The sequence below is a fragment of the Lepidochelys kempii genome, chromosome 3 (genome assembly GCF_965140285.1).
Source record: "Lepidochelys kempii isolate rLepKem1 chromosome 3, rLepKem1.hap1, whole genome shotgun sequence".
NCBI lineage: Eukaryota > Metazoa > Chordata > Testudines > Cheloniidae > Lepidochelys > Lepidochelys kempii.
Genome location: NC_136382.1, coordinates 77653362 through 77666676, shown reverse-complemented (window position 1 = coordinate 77666676; position 13315 = coordinate 77653362). Strand labels below are relative to the sequence as shown.

At 45.6% G+C, this 13315-nt stretch overlaps 1 protein-coding gene across 7 annotated transcripts in view; it reads left to right on the top strand.

Annotated features, from left to right (window-relative positions):
- The window catches only part of ASCC3 (activating signal cointegrator 1 complex subunit 3), a 508218-nt gene that overhangs the window by 317738 nt on the left and 177165 nt on the right, over window positions 1-13315 (top strand). The window lies entirely within an intron of this gene.

Genomic DNA, 13315 nt, shown 5'->3' with positions numbered 1-13315 from the left:
GTGGATGGGAAACCCATAAGACCCGACGTTTTAGAATGTCAATAGTTTGAAAAAAAGGCTTGCCTTTCTTTGCCCTTTATAATCGTACTTGAAAAGTAATTATCTCTGGAATCTGCAGGGGATTTCCAATAGCATTACATGTGTGATTACTAAATTTATTAATGTATATTGAACCCCAAATTCCTCCATAGATGGTAAAACTTCCAACTTTTTAACTTTGGTTCATTTATTATTTTACACAGTTTTACCATGGGGAGTGATCAGAAACTGAAGTCTGACTGGGGTGGAGCCATTATTATTACTGATACGGTTCCATATATGTACATGGCTTTGTTTGAAGTGTAAAGATTTTGTATAAATGAGTGCACCTCGGCCAGAGCTTACAGCTGAAGGATCTAGTTGAAAAACGCATTGAAATCCATGGGAAAGGTTCCCATTGACTTTGGTAGGCTTTGGCCCTGGCCCTAACATTACAGCTTGGTGCAATACAAATTAGTGTATATATCTATCCCTGTTAGTAATGCTGCCGCTGATACTTTTCACACAGTGTGGAGTTTGAATGGTTCCCAGAACAGGTGGGTTTTCAAGGGATTTTTGTAGAAGGTGAAGGAAGGGCAATTGGAAAATGTTGATTTGGAGGCTGTTCCAACCTTCGGGAGTCAAGAATTCCTGTATAAATGGAATAATATTTTCCATAATATCTTTAATCACTTTTAAAAATTTGGGGATGAGATCATCACCATGTAAAAGTGCACGGATTAGGATTTTCTTCATGGTTTAAATCTTGTTAAACTCTTTGAAATTTTAAATTTCAGAGATGCAAGCACCCTAGTGAGTACGCGGAGTGCCAACGCAAGCAGCCAAGTATGCACTGGGCTGTACAACAACATAACTTGCGTCGACCAACGTCTGTAGAGTAGGTGTGGCCTGGGTCAGAGTAATCAGGGAAAGAGACAGTTGAGGGAAAAAAGGTTATGGTGCAAAATACACATTATATTTCTGCAGTGAAACCTAAAACTGTGAGGATTTCTGGTTCCATCGGGTGCAGTTTCTAAGGAGTCACACACAGTTATTGGAGTTGGTCCTCAGATTGGTTGAGTTCTTTAAAAAGTGGCCACAGGATTACTCATCTGAGGAACAAATACAAGATGATGTTGTGGTAGGTTTCTTTGGTCCCACAGAGTCCTACAGAGGTTTCTAGAACTTTTCATTGATGCTGTTTACTGTCTCTCTCTCTCTCTCTCTCAATATGGATTTTTGTTATTTTCAGTGATCAGGTTAATGGCATAATGCCAAAGTGGTGGCTAGTGTGTGTAGTCTTCATTGTTTGTGTGAGATGGGTCTTACTGTCACTAGTAGGGAAAACTCATCTTCTCCCTGTTGAACACATTGTTTTGATTTATATTTAGTATAATAACAGAGTAACTTTACACCTGTTAGGGATTCTTCCTTTTTTTTAATTAGGTGGAAGTTGAAGATCTCACTAAGGACCATTTGCTATATCACATAGTTAACAAAGAGAATGTTCTTTTTATTGCTTGAAATATTCTATGACTAATGAGTTAAACAGGTGCTATTTGTATTTCTATTTAGAAGTTATAACTAACAAAATTCAGTAGTTTGTCACTCATGAAATAGATCCCTCAGTAGACCCAGACTCTTCCTTACTTTTAATTGTCTGTCCTCCTGTCTATATCATTAGGATATATTCAAGGGACATACTGCTAGTTTCCTCCACCCTCCTGTTTTAGAGGACTCAGCCAGACTTACTCCCATTTCTGCCCACCACCATGTTTTCTTTCCCCAAGATCAGAATCTACTTGAAAGGCGGCACTGGAGTGAGCCAAACAACATTCCCAACCCCAACCATTCAAAAGTCATGAGTCATGCTCAGAAACTCGTGAGATTGGCTTAAAAATCATTAGATTTTAAAAATAAGTTTACTTTTTTTTTATATTTGCTATCTAGTTTTTGAGCCTTTAAGATTGATGTTTTCGAGCTTATATGAGCATTAGATACTTTAAATAAAAGCAGAGATCCTCACATAAATGACTCTAGAAAGCTGGGGTGTGAAGGAAACCATCAAATACCACAAGACTCCTGAAAAAACCCCACGATATTTGGTAACACTACGGAAAACTCTTGAAATTAGACACATTTAGCTTCAGAAGTGTCACACAGGAAAATTTGGGAGGACACTAGTGGCAGACACTTACTTTTATACCCGTCTAATAAGGAAGATAAGAAGCTGGCTAGCCAGTGCCTCATAAAAATTTGGGGCATTAGAAAGGGGCCTTCTAGTGACCCATCAAAAGACACACAAAAAAGACCAGATGACAAAGGTAAGGAATATAGTTTGAGCATATTGGAAAAAGGCAGGATGTGTGAGTTAGGAAGAGTTCCAAGCTGCCCCTTCTTCTCTTCAAAGTATATGGTTTGATGTGAATGTTTCACCATGTTGAATTATGATATAGAACTATCTCTCGTAAATAGTTGTAAATTCAACAGAATAATTGACTTTGCTCTTATTTTGTACATATAAAATCCAACTAACAGTAAGAGTGTTAGCATTCTTTTGTGCAGTTTTCTTTTATGAAGATGGTGATACAGCTAAGATGCAATCTGCAAAGGCTCCATCTACATCTTTTACAAAAAGGTTTGATAATATTTTTAATTTATTTTGTTACATGATTTTCTAAAACATTTTTCTATCATGGGAATGAGAGGGGAAGCTTTCAAAAATAATTGAGAAATGCTTTTACTGTGTTTCAACTTATTACAACATTTTTTAAAGTTCAGTTGTTAATAGAAATTTTAAATACTGAAAATAAAATTCAGATTAGAATATTATTTTTTATTCAGCTTCAAACTGATCAACTGTATTTTTCAATGTTGAGCATTGAGAGCCACCTTGTGGATCTCTCATTATTGCACAGATACTGTGATCACTGTGTTTGTAGCTTAAATGTTCACAAAAGTGTGGGTAACCTCAAGGCGGTCTTGAGATGTTTTGCAATTAGAGCATAAGTACTTGTGTTTTCAGAAGTTGTTTTCACTGTTCAGCAAGTTACAGTACTGTTTTTGGTGTACTCATATGGTACTATATTGAAATATAATGAAGAGAGACAGGAAAAATGGAAATCCTTGCAAGATTTTAGCAATATCTGCAGGGATTTTATTCCTGAAGTCTATGAAAATCTGCTGGGAATTGGGGACAGGATTCTCTGAAATAGAAGAGAGAAAGAAGGCTCATAACAGAAATGTCACAATATTTGTCACCTGTTCTTACGTGTGAATAGCAAATGGAACTGTAAAATACAAGGATTATATATATGTTTTGTATTTTAAAATGGGCGACTGAAACAAGTTATATGCAACTTCTCAGTGTCTAACAAAGTACAGCACAAGAGCCTATCAGTTTTTAGCTAACAGTTTAAATAATCGATATTTAACATAATTCTAGGAGAAAATGTTCTGATTATCTGAATAAAAGAGAATTTTCATTAGAATAGTTGACTATTTTCGTATTTCAAACTCAGGTGTTTTTTTTCTCTGAATTAAATGAGCTTCAGCCATCTGACCAGAGGAAGTTGGAGGGATGGGAATACTATCTGTCCCTGTGTAGTAGCTACTTGTCTGGGAAAATTACCTATCAAGGTTTAAATGTGACCCAAAAACAGACCTTGGGTAAGAAACATAAGCCAGTGGTAAGGCCAATAGCCTATAACTTGAGACTTGGGTTAAATGCCCTGCTTTGCAGAGGTGATGTGGCGGGAGCACATCATGTCACATGCCTGTCCCCAGATTTCTGGAAGCGCTAAGCTGCCCTTGCAGGGCTCAGAGCAAACTGATTCCAGGGCCCCACAATGGCCAGGCACTGTGTGACATTGCATGGGCCCAATGTGCCCAGTGCTGTTCCCTTGCCAGCTCCTGTCCCTTCAGCACAACTCAGCGGCTGCTTCTGGGCTTGCTCCAGTTGGCCTGCCCGGGGGGGGCGCTATCCTCATGCTGCTTTCCTCCCTGTCACATTTCTGATTTGCTTAGCTCCTCTTCCCAGCAGCTGGGCCCGGGAGGAGCTGATTCTCCTACCAGCTGAGGTGAGCTACTTCAAGTCGCTGTCTCTGTGCAGCATGGTAGCTGCCTGCTAGAACCCAGCTGGCGGTGGTAGCCCAAGCGGCAGGTAACCCTGGCAGGACAGGCAGAGCACGGTGGCCCTGGGCCAGGTACAGGGTAGGAGGTCACCGGGGAAGGCACCAGGAGCAGGTTCCATGTGCTCAACCTGAGTTAGGGGCATTGCCCGCACACCTCCCCCGCTAAAGTGTCCATGAGGGTGTAGGAACTCTGAGGGAAAACTTTTTTGCTGTGAGTTCCCCACACGGGGCCAGGGCTGACCCAGCAGCATGTATTCCACATTCCTATGGCCCCAGATCCCCAGGAGCTAGTGGGATTGGTTGCCCTAGGCCCAGGGAGGTGGCGTTCCTGCACCCAGAGGCGATGCGGAGGGCAGTCACGTCCCCTGCCCCCCACCCGAACCTTTAATTTGTGCTCCCCTACTATAAACAATTATGTGTCATGTCTGCTGCTCTATGACAGACTTCCTGTGTGGTCTTGGGTCTACACAGGAAGCAGGATCCCATGGCAGCAAGTCTCCGAGCCAGGGTCTACAAAATCAGGCTTGCTCTACAGCACTTAAAATAGCTTTGTAGATGTTTGGTCTTGGGCCAGAGCTCAGTCCCCTCTCTAGGCTTCAGAGTCTGAGCTTCACCTCAGGCCTGACAGCTGTTTTTAGTGCCATAGTGCGAGCCCCTCAAGCCTGAGTCTGAAAACTGGGGCTCTTACACACACTGTCCAGGATCCTATTTGTTGTGTACACATACACTCAGTCTCTCAGTGCTTCAGCTATCCATCTGTAAAATGGTGGTGATAGTATTTCCCTACTTCACAGTAGGTGTTGGGGAATAAATATATTAATGATTGTGAGGTGCTCAGATGCTACAGTAACAGGATCATGTAAGTACTTACAACACACAGGGTGTGTCTGCACTGCAATTCGATACCTGTCGCTGGCCCTTTGCCAGCTGACTCAGGCTAAGCAGCTGTTTAATGGCAGTGTAGACATTCAGGGTTCGTCCAGAGCTCTGGGATCCTCCCATTTTCAGGGTCCTAGACCCCAAGCTCCAGCTCAAGCCAGAACGTCTACATTGCAGTTAAACAGCCCCTTAGCTCGAGCCCCATGAGCCTGAGTCAGCTGGCACGGATCAGCCACGGGTTTCTAATTGAAGTGTAGACATACCCCTAGATAGCATTTAGGATTAAACATTCAGTTCCTTGAAGGTTATGTTTGGACTTCAACCACTGGAAATAACTAAGGGTTTCACACATTAGAGTTTGTCAGCTAGCTGGCAGAAGCTACTTACTGGTGGCAAGATACAGTTCATGTGAGAAGACTTCATATTCTTTTAGCCTGAGAACCTGTTGCATATGAATGAGGTTTGAAGGTGTCAGAAGTGAAAATTGCAGGTATTAAAGTTCTGAATATTATGTGGATTAAACCACTTTGCTAATTAATCAAGGTAAGGACTTCTGCCACTGTTCTCTAATTCATGGGTGTTGTTTTCATTTGACTCTGTCTTCATGGAGCTCTTTCATAGAAGATAGATCCATCAGTGTCTATTAGCCAAGATGGTCAGGGATGAAACCCCATGCTCTGAGTGACCCATGCCTCTGTCTGCCAGAAGCTGGGAGTGGACATCAGGGGATGGATCACTCCATGGTTGCCTGTTCTGTCCATTCCTTCTAAAACACCTGTCATTGGCCACTGTCGGGAAGACAGGATACTAGCCTAGATGGACCACTGCACTGAGCAAATATAGTTCTTATGTTCTGTGGTGTTTGAATCAACAGGTATGTCCTTCCTCATTAGAGGAATACCTCAGCTAGATATTTATAGTAAAAGCATCATTAGTAAAATTGTTAGTGCTGGCATTTAAAATTCATAATTAGGCTTCAAAATTAACATTCTACTCAAGTAAATGGGAAACTGTTCACATCTCTTTGCTGTTGGTACAGTCTGTTTTTTCTGAATTTTTTGAGCAGCTTTTACTACTGTAGCTCCACAGGCACTAGCATTGTAGGCTGTCTGCCAGAGTTTCTAGCCCTGCACAAAGCAGATCTAGATAACTAAATAAAATAAAAATAAAGATGGAGAATTTACACTTTTCCCTTGGAACTATTCTGGAGGTAAAGCAATGGTGGGAGAATTCAGAAAATCCTCAATATTCAATAAATAAAATCACTGGCTCTTCACTGCCTCTCTGCAGTTGGCTCAAGATGAGAGAGTATCTCAGTGTTGGATTTCACTATAAAAAGCCCTTCCAGATTTTTTAAAATGTATTCGGAGTAAAACGTACAGTATATTTAGGTTTTCATTTGTTTGTTCAGTTTCTGCATGAGGGAAGGTATTAAATGCTCAAGAAGCATCAAAATAAGCAGGGATCAGTATGAGGGCTAATCTTAAGAACGTAAGAATGGCATACTGGCATACCAATGGTCCATCTAGCCCAGCATCCTGTTATCTGACAATGGCTAGTGCCAGATGTTTCAGAGGGAATGAACAGAACAGGGCAATTATCAAATGATCCATCCCCTGTTGTCCACTCCCAACTTCTGGCAGTCAGAGTTTTATGGATACTCAGAATATGCGGTTGCATCCCTGACCATCTTGGCTAATAGTCATTGATGAACCTATCCTCCATGAACTTATCTAATTCTTTTTTGAACCTAGTTTATTTTTGGCCATCACAACGTCCCCTGGCAACGAGTTCCACAGATTGACTGTGAATTTTGTGAAGTGCTTCCTTATGTTAGTTTTAAACCTGCATTCCAGTGCAAAATATCAGTGTTATTATCCAGCTGCTCTTCTCATCCCCAATCTGCACATTGTTTTGGAAGTGCTGTTTATATCACTGAGGTTGTATTTATATCTTCAAAGGAACAACCATCAAACCCTCCTCAGAGAGAGATTGCTCACGCAGGGCCATGGGGGGGATGAATTTTTTCACTGGGGATCTTTATTATCTCGTACTTGAATGAACTGAACCTACCCGCAGTTGTTTTTTATGACTGATAAGAGAACCAAGCTACCAAATGATGTTGTTAATAAACTATGAAAGCAGGGCTCTTGTCATCTTTGTGGTTAAGAAATTGGAAGACTTACTGTCAAGATTAATAATTGCAGAGAGAAAGTTTAAGATATGGAAATAACTGTTGATGAACATAGAGCTATTTTAACAAAGAATAGTATACTGTAAATCCATATGCGTTCAAACTGATGACCTGAAAAATGAGTGATGATAAAGTAATAGTAGGTTGGCTGTACTGAAACCAAGCCATCTGAGTGAGCCACAATGGAAACTTGTAGAGCACTAGCAATTTCTGGAGTCAAAACTAACTTTTTTTAAAATACTTCATGCAGGTCAGTATTACTACTAAGGTAATGGAACCTTTCACCTCTAGGTCACTGGTCTGAATCAGGAGCATGTTAGCCCTGACCAGCTTATTGCTATCTGATAGCTGTTTGACCTATCTGAAATTGTGAGTTGATTATCTTAGATCCAAGTTGACATGTGTTGACATCACAGAAAGCACTCCAGCAGGGTTGTTTTTTTAAAAAACTATATTAGGGGGGAAAAGGATTCTGACAATGGTATTTGTCCACCATTAGATAGAAATGGTAGAATTATCAATAATACAGAAAAGGCAGCAGTGTTCAATAAATACTTCTGCTCTATATTTGGGAGGGGGCAAAAACAGATGATATAGTTTCCTCATATTGTTATGACACTCTTTCGATTTCTCTAGTATCTCTGGAGGATGTTAAAAAGAAGCTGCTAAATTAGACATTTTTAAATTAGCCAGTCCAGATAGCTTGCATCCAAGAATTTTAAGAGCTGGCTGAGGAGCTCCTTGGAGTGTTAATGTTGATTTTTAATAAGTCTTAGACTACTAGGATGTTCCAGAAGACAGGAAGAAAGTTAATATTCATGTCTATTCCACAATAGGTGTGCATGCTCGCCACGTGCACCGGTGCCGGAGGTTTTTCCCCTAGCAGTGCCCGTAGCGGGGGAGCGCCCCCTGTGTCCCATGGAGTGGCGCCTGCCTAGCGCGGTATAAGGGGAGCTGCGCGCTCCCCTCCACCCCCAGTTCCTTATTGCCGCCAGCAAAGGTGTGTCAGAACTACTCTGCTCCAGCTTTGCTGTAGCTCGTCCCCAGAACTGTTCGTTCAGTGTTAGTAACTGTAGTTAGTTAGCTGTTTAGTTAATTTAGTTAGTCAGTGAGCCCAGGCCGGGGCATGCCCCGCGCCCCACGGTTTAAGTCGTGCGGCTCTTGTAGGCGTTCTATATCAAGAAGTGACCCGCACGCAGACTGTTTGCGCAGTTTGGGAGAAACCCATATCAGCTAAAGGTGCAAGATTTGCATGTTGTTTAAGCCTCAGACCAAAAGAGAAAGGGACATTAGTCTCCAAGCCATCCTGATGGAGTCAGCGCTGACCTCAACTCCGGCACGCCGTTCCGAACCGGTACCTAGCACCACGTTGTCGGTACACGGCCACCCTCTGGTGCCATCGACCAGTTGGCACCGCTCCCCATCCACGGGCCATGCCAAGAGGGCCAGAAAGATTCCTTCTTCTTAGCGGCACCAAGGGAAGTCTGGGACAGAGGTTAGGCCCATGTCGGGCAGCCCTCGATCTCCACTGGGCCCCAGGCCTCCGACTCACGTTGAGCGGAGTAGCCCAGCCCCTTCAGAAAAAGTCTGTCCGGATGCCGTCCACACCTGAAGCTCTCCAGGTGGCCCGGGACATTATGTCCATGCTGGTGCCCAGGGAACTGCCAATGTTGGTCCTACGCTCCAGAGGCAAGCTGCCACTGAGATCTCCGCAGTCGCCACCAGCCCGGTACTGGTCTCGGTCGAGGGAACGTTCCTGACACCATTCACTGCCCAGCGACCGTTCGGGTCGGAATCCATGTGGATCGCCCTCAAAGCTGACCAGACTGTCTGGCTGGGACTCTCGGCACTGCTCGACCTCAAGGAGCGAATATTGACAGGACCATAGCAGGCGTCGCCAACAGTCCTCATCTCGGAGGGGGTACCGCAGTCGGTCGATGCCGTTCCAGCTCCAAGTCTCCGCCAAGACATCGAGGCTGTTTGCGGAGCAGCTGTTACCGTCAGTACCAGTCCTCCATGTTGAGATCGCAGTTCCATGGCCGACGTAGATCCTGGTACCACCACGCCTCCTGGTCCAGAGACAGCAGCAGATCTTACTCCAGCCCGGCCTCCATTTGTAGCCATCGTTCAATGAGCCAGGCCAGGACAGCAACCCGAACAGCCGGCCCTGCCCTGGTGGGAGCTCACTCGGTGGCCGGAGCTTCGGAAGCACCGTCGGCCTCCCTCTCCAGACCCCCAAGAAAGGCGTCGATGGGACATACGTCCTCGGCACTGTGCCCAGAGTCCGACCAGGTGGTGGACCCCCCTGGTGCAGGCTGATATCCAGCCCACTGGCCTCCTTGCCCTGCCCGGAGGAGGCGATTGCAGCCCCGCCTGCCTCCACCCTGCAGAAGGACTTCAGGGCCCATCAAGAACTCTTAAAAAGAGTGGCAGCAAACCTCCACCTCCAGGCAGAAGAGATGGAGGAGCCCTCAGACTCCCTGTTTAAAGTGCTATCCCCGTCGGCACTGGGTAGGGTGGCCTTGTCTCTCCATGAAGCGGTGGCTAAGGTTTCAAATGCCCTGTGGCAAACACCGGCCTCGTTGGCCCCCATCTCTAAGAAGGTGGAACGCAAGTACTTTGTACCCACTAAGGGGCATGAGTACTTGTATACCCACCCTGCGCCCAACTCCCTGGTAGTCGAGTCGGTCAACCATAGGGAACGGCAAGATCAGCCAGCCCCAACCCCAAAGAACAAAGACTCTCGGAGACTGGACTATTTCAGAAGGAAAACGTATTCATCTTTGAGCTTCCAGTTACGTGTGGCAAGCAATCAGGCTCTCCTGTGCTGGTACAAATTCAGTCTGTGGGGCTCCCTGCCCAAGTTTGAGGACTCCCTCCAGGAGCACGATAGGTAGGAGTTCAAGGTGCTAGGGAAGGACAGGGCAGCGGCCACTAGGGCATCCCTACAGGCAGCCTCGGATGCTGCAGACACGGCCGCATGATCCACGGCCTCCGCGGTATACATGAGACGGCGTCATGGCTCCTGCTCTCTGGGCTGTCCAGGGAGGCGCAGTCTTCCAAGCAGGATCTCCCATTTGATGGGAAAGCTCTGTTTGCGGCGGAAACAGATACAAGGCTGCATGGCATGAAAGATTCCCGCACGACCTTACAGACTCTGGGCCTCTATGTTCCAGGTCTGACAAAACCTAAGTTCAAGCCCCAGCAGACTCCCTCCCAAGCCGCCCTCCCGAAGTATGAGGCCACCAATAAGAAGCAGTGGGACTATAAGAGACGCCTTCAGAGGCAGTCTCGGCCTGCCCCCCAGCCTGGATCCTCCAAGGGCAAGGAGGCGGGGGAAAGGCACTTTTGACAGAACGCTCGGGGGCACCCTGCCAGTCCTCATTAGGGATCCATCCCAATAAAGCTCCCTTTCTCCAACCAGTTGTGTGCTTTCCTCCCGGAATGGTTGCGGCTAACCTCGGACCGATGGGTCCTCAACACTATTTCCCGGGGTTACATCCTCCAATTTACCTCCTCCCCTCCCAACCACCCCCCTCTCTGTCCCTCTTGGGGGACCCTTCGCATGAAGCTGTGCTCAAGCAGGAGGTGGGGCGACTCCTAGGACTAGGAGCGATAGAGGCGGTGCCTGAGGAGTTCATGGGGAAGGGGTATTATGCCCATTATTTCCTTATCCCGAAGGCCAAAGGGGAGCTCAGGCCCATCCTGGAGCTGCGAGGTCTGAACCAGTACATGGTGAAACTCAAGTTCCACATTGTTTCCCTGGCCTCCATCATCCCCTCCCTGGATCCCGGGGACTGGTACGCTGCCCTCAATCTACAGGATGCATATGTCCACATCCACATATTCAAGGGGCACAGGTGCTTCCTCCATTTCGTGGTGGGACAGTTCACTACCAATTCACGGTCCTCCCATTTGGTCTGTCCACTGCCCCCAGGGTGTTTACAAAATGCATGTGGTAGTAGCAGCCTACCTCAGATGGTGGGGAGTCCAGATATTTTCCTATCTGGACGATTGGCTTGTCAAGGGCACCTCCTGGTTGCAGGTGAGGGATCACGTGGCACTCCTCCTGTCCACGTGCACTGCCTTGGGCCTTTTGGTAAACAACACAAAGTCCATGTTAGTCCCAGTCTAATGCATAGAGTTTATCAGGGCACTCCTGGACGCAGTGTCATCAAGGGCCTCTCTCCCGCCAGACAGCTTCGAGACCTGAAAGGTCTCATCAACTCAGTCACAAGATTCCCGGTGACAACAGCCAGGATTTGCCTGCAGCTCTTGGGTCACATGTCAGCGTGCACATATGTGGTCTGTCATGCCAGACTCAGCATGAGGCCCCTCTAGTTCTGGTTGGCCTTGAAGTTCTCTCAGGCCACGGACAGGGTGGACAAGGTCCTCACCGTGCCAGACTCTGTGATCACCTCCCTACAGTGGTGGTCCACCCCAAACAACATGCTCTAAGGGGTCCTGTTCAGGGACAGGGCCCTGTCATTGAAGCTGGTGTCTGATGCGTCGGACCTGGGTTGGGGGGTCCATGTGGGGAACTTTCAGCCACAGAGCCTGTGGTTGGCTCAAGACCTGACCCTACATATAAACGTCAAGGAGCTCAGGGCTGTGCGGCTGGCATGTATGGCCTTCCGCTCACACCTGGAGGGCAAGGTAATCAAAATTTCCCTTAAAATGACGAAAACAGTATAATAGAATTTTGATTACTTTAAGTGTTTAGTTTTTGCCACCCTGTGCCCCCAACAATCCTTTGAACAGACACGATATTATAGAAGCCCAGATTTTGGTTTTAGACGGGAGTGCAAGTGGGGGGTACACACTAGTACACAGCACCAACAAGAGATTTTTAGCAAGTGTAGGGTACCTGAAAGACTTGGGACTAGCCCCGCCCCCTTCCAGAGGGGGGTGGGGTGGGACGGGGCTGCGCTCTGCTCCTTAAAGGAACAGAACGTGGCTACGGAGGGCATTCATTCTTTATATGGCTTTAACAGCATAATACATACGCTAACAAAGGTTTCGTTTAAGTTCTGTTTGTGCTGCATTGTGCTGTATTGTATTGTATTGTGCTGTTACCTTGGTCGGGAGTCCTCAGGAGGGGAGGATTTGGGGGGGATGGAAGATGTTTAAACAGTGTTTTTGATTCTGTTTCTCCCCATTGGTCTGAATTATCCATAACATTCATACTGCATCACATCAAGTCCAAATCACTAGAGGAATGTCTCTGCTTGCACTGACCAGAGGATGTTTGGATTCTGATGTCAGCCCAGTTCCTCAGCCTGACAGGAATCAGGTGTTGTCCCCAGTGTACATAGAATTCTTCTTTGCAGCCAAATTAGTTTAACATGCATTTTGTTAACTGGAACTGGAGCAGCAAAACTAAGAAAACAAATGCCTCATTTTCCAGCGTCGTGGGTGAGAGAACTATAAGTGAAGATTATAATGCCAGACACTGATGGCCTTAAACCTGCTGCCTCAGGAATCTGCCAAGAACTTTGCTGAAAATATGTTCTTCATCTTAGTAACGGAGCTAAGACTTATCACATATCTGCCCACCTTTATTTGAATAAAGCTCCTTCTGATCTGACAGCTCAGGCATTGTCAGTTTCATCCAGAACAATTTAGAAAGTAGGAATCTAATCCTGTAAACCCTTAATCATTTGATCAATCCCACAGAAGACAATGGGACTATTTGTGGGACTATGGACCACTTTTGTGGACTGGTAAGAGTTTCAGGAGTCTGCATCCGATGAAGTGAGCTGTAGCTCACGAAAGCTTATGCTCAAATAAATTGGTTAGTCTCTAAGGTGCCACAAGTACTCGTTTTCTTTTTGCGAATACAGACTAACACGGCTGTTACTCTGAAACCTTGTTCCTATAAAGGAAGTTGAATTTCCCCATTGAAAAGCAGTGTTTGGGTACAATACCATAAAGCAGTTTAGGATACAGTTCTACTTAAAATTTGTCTTTTAATAAGTCATACATATGCTGAAATGGCTCCTCACCCAACTCCCATATTCCATATAAACAGACTAAATACTACATATGTGGGGGGAATGTGAGTAGTTAAGCATGTTGATGTTTGTATATA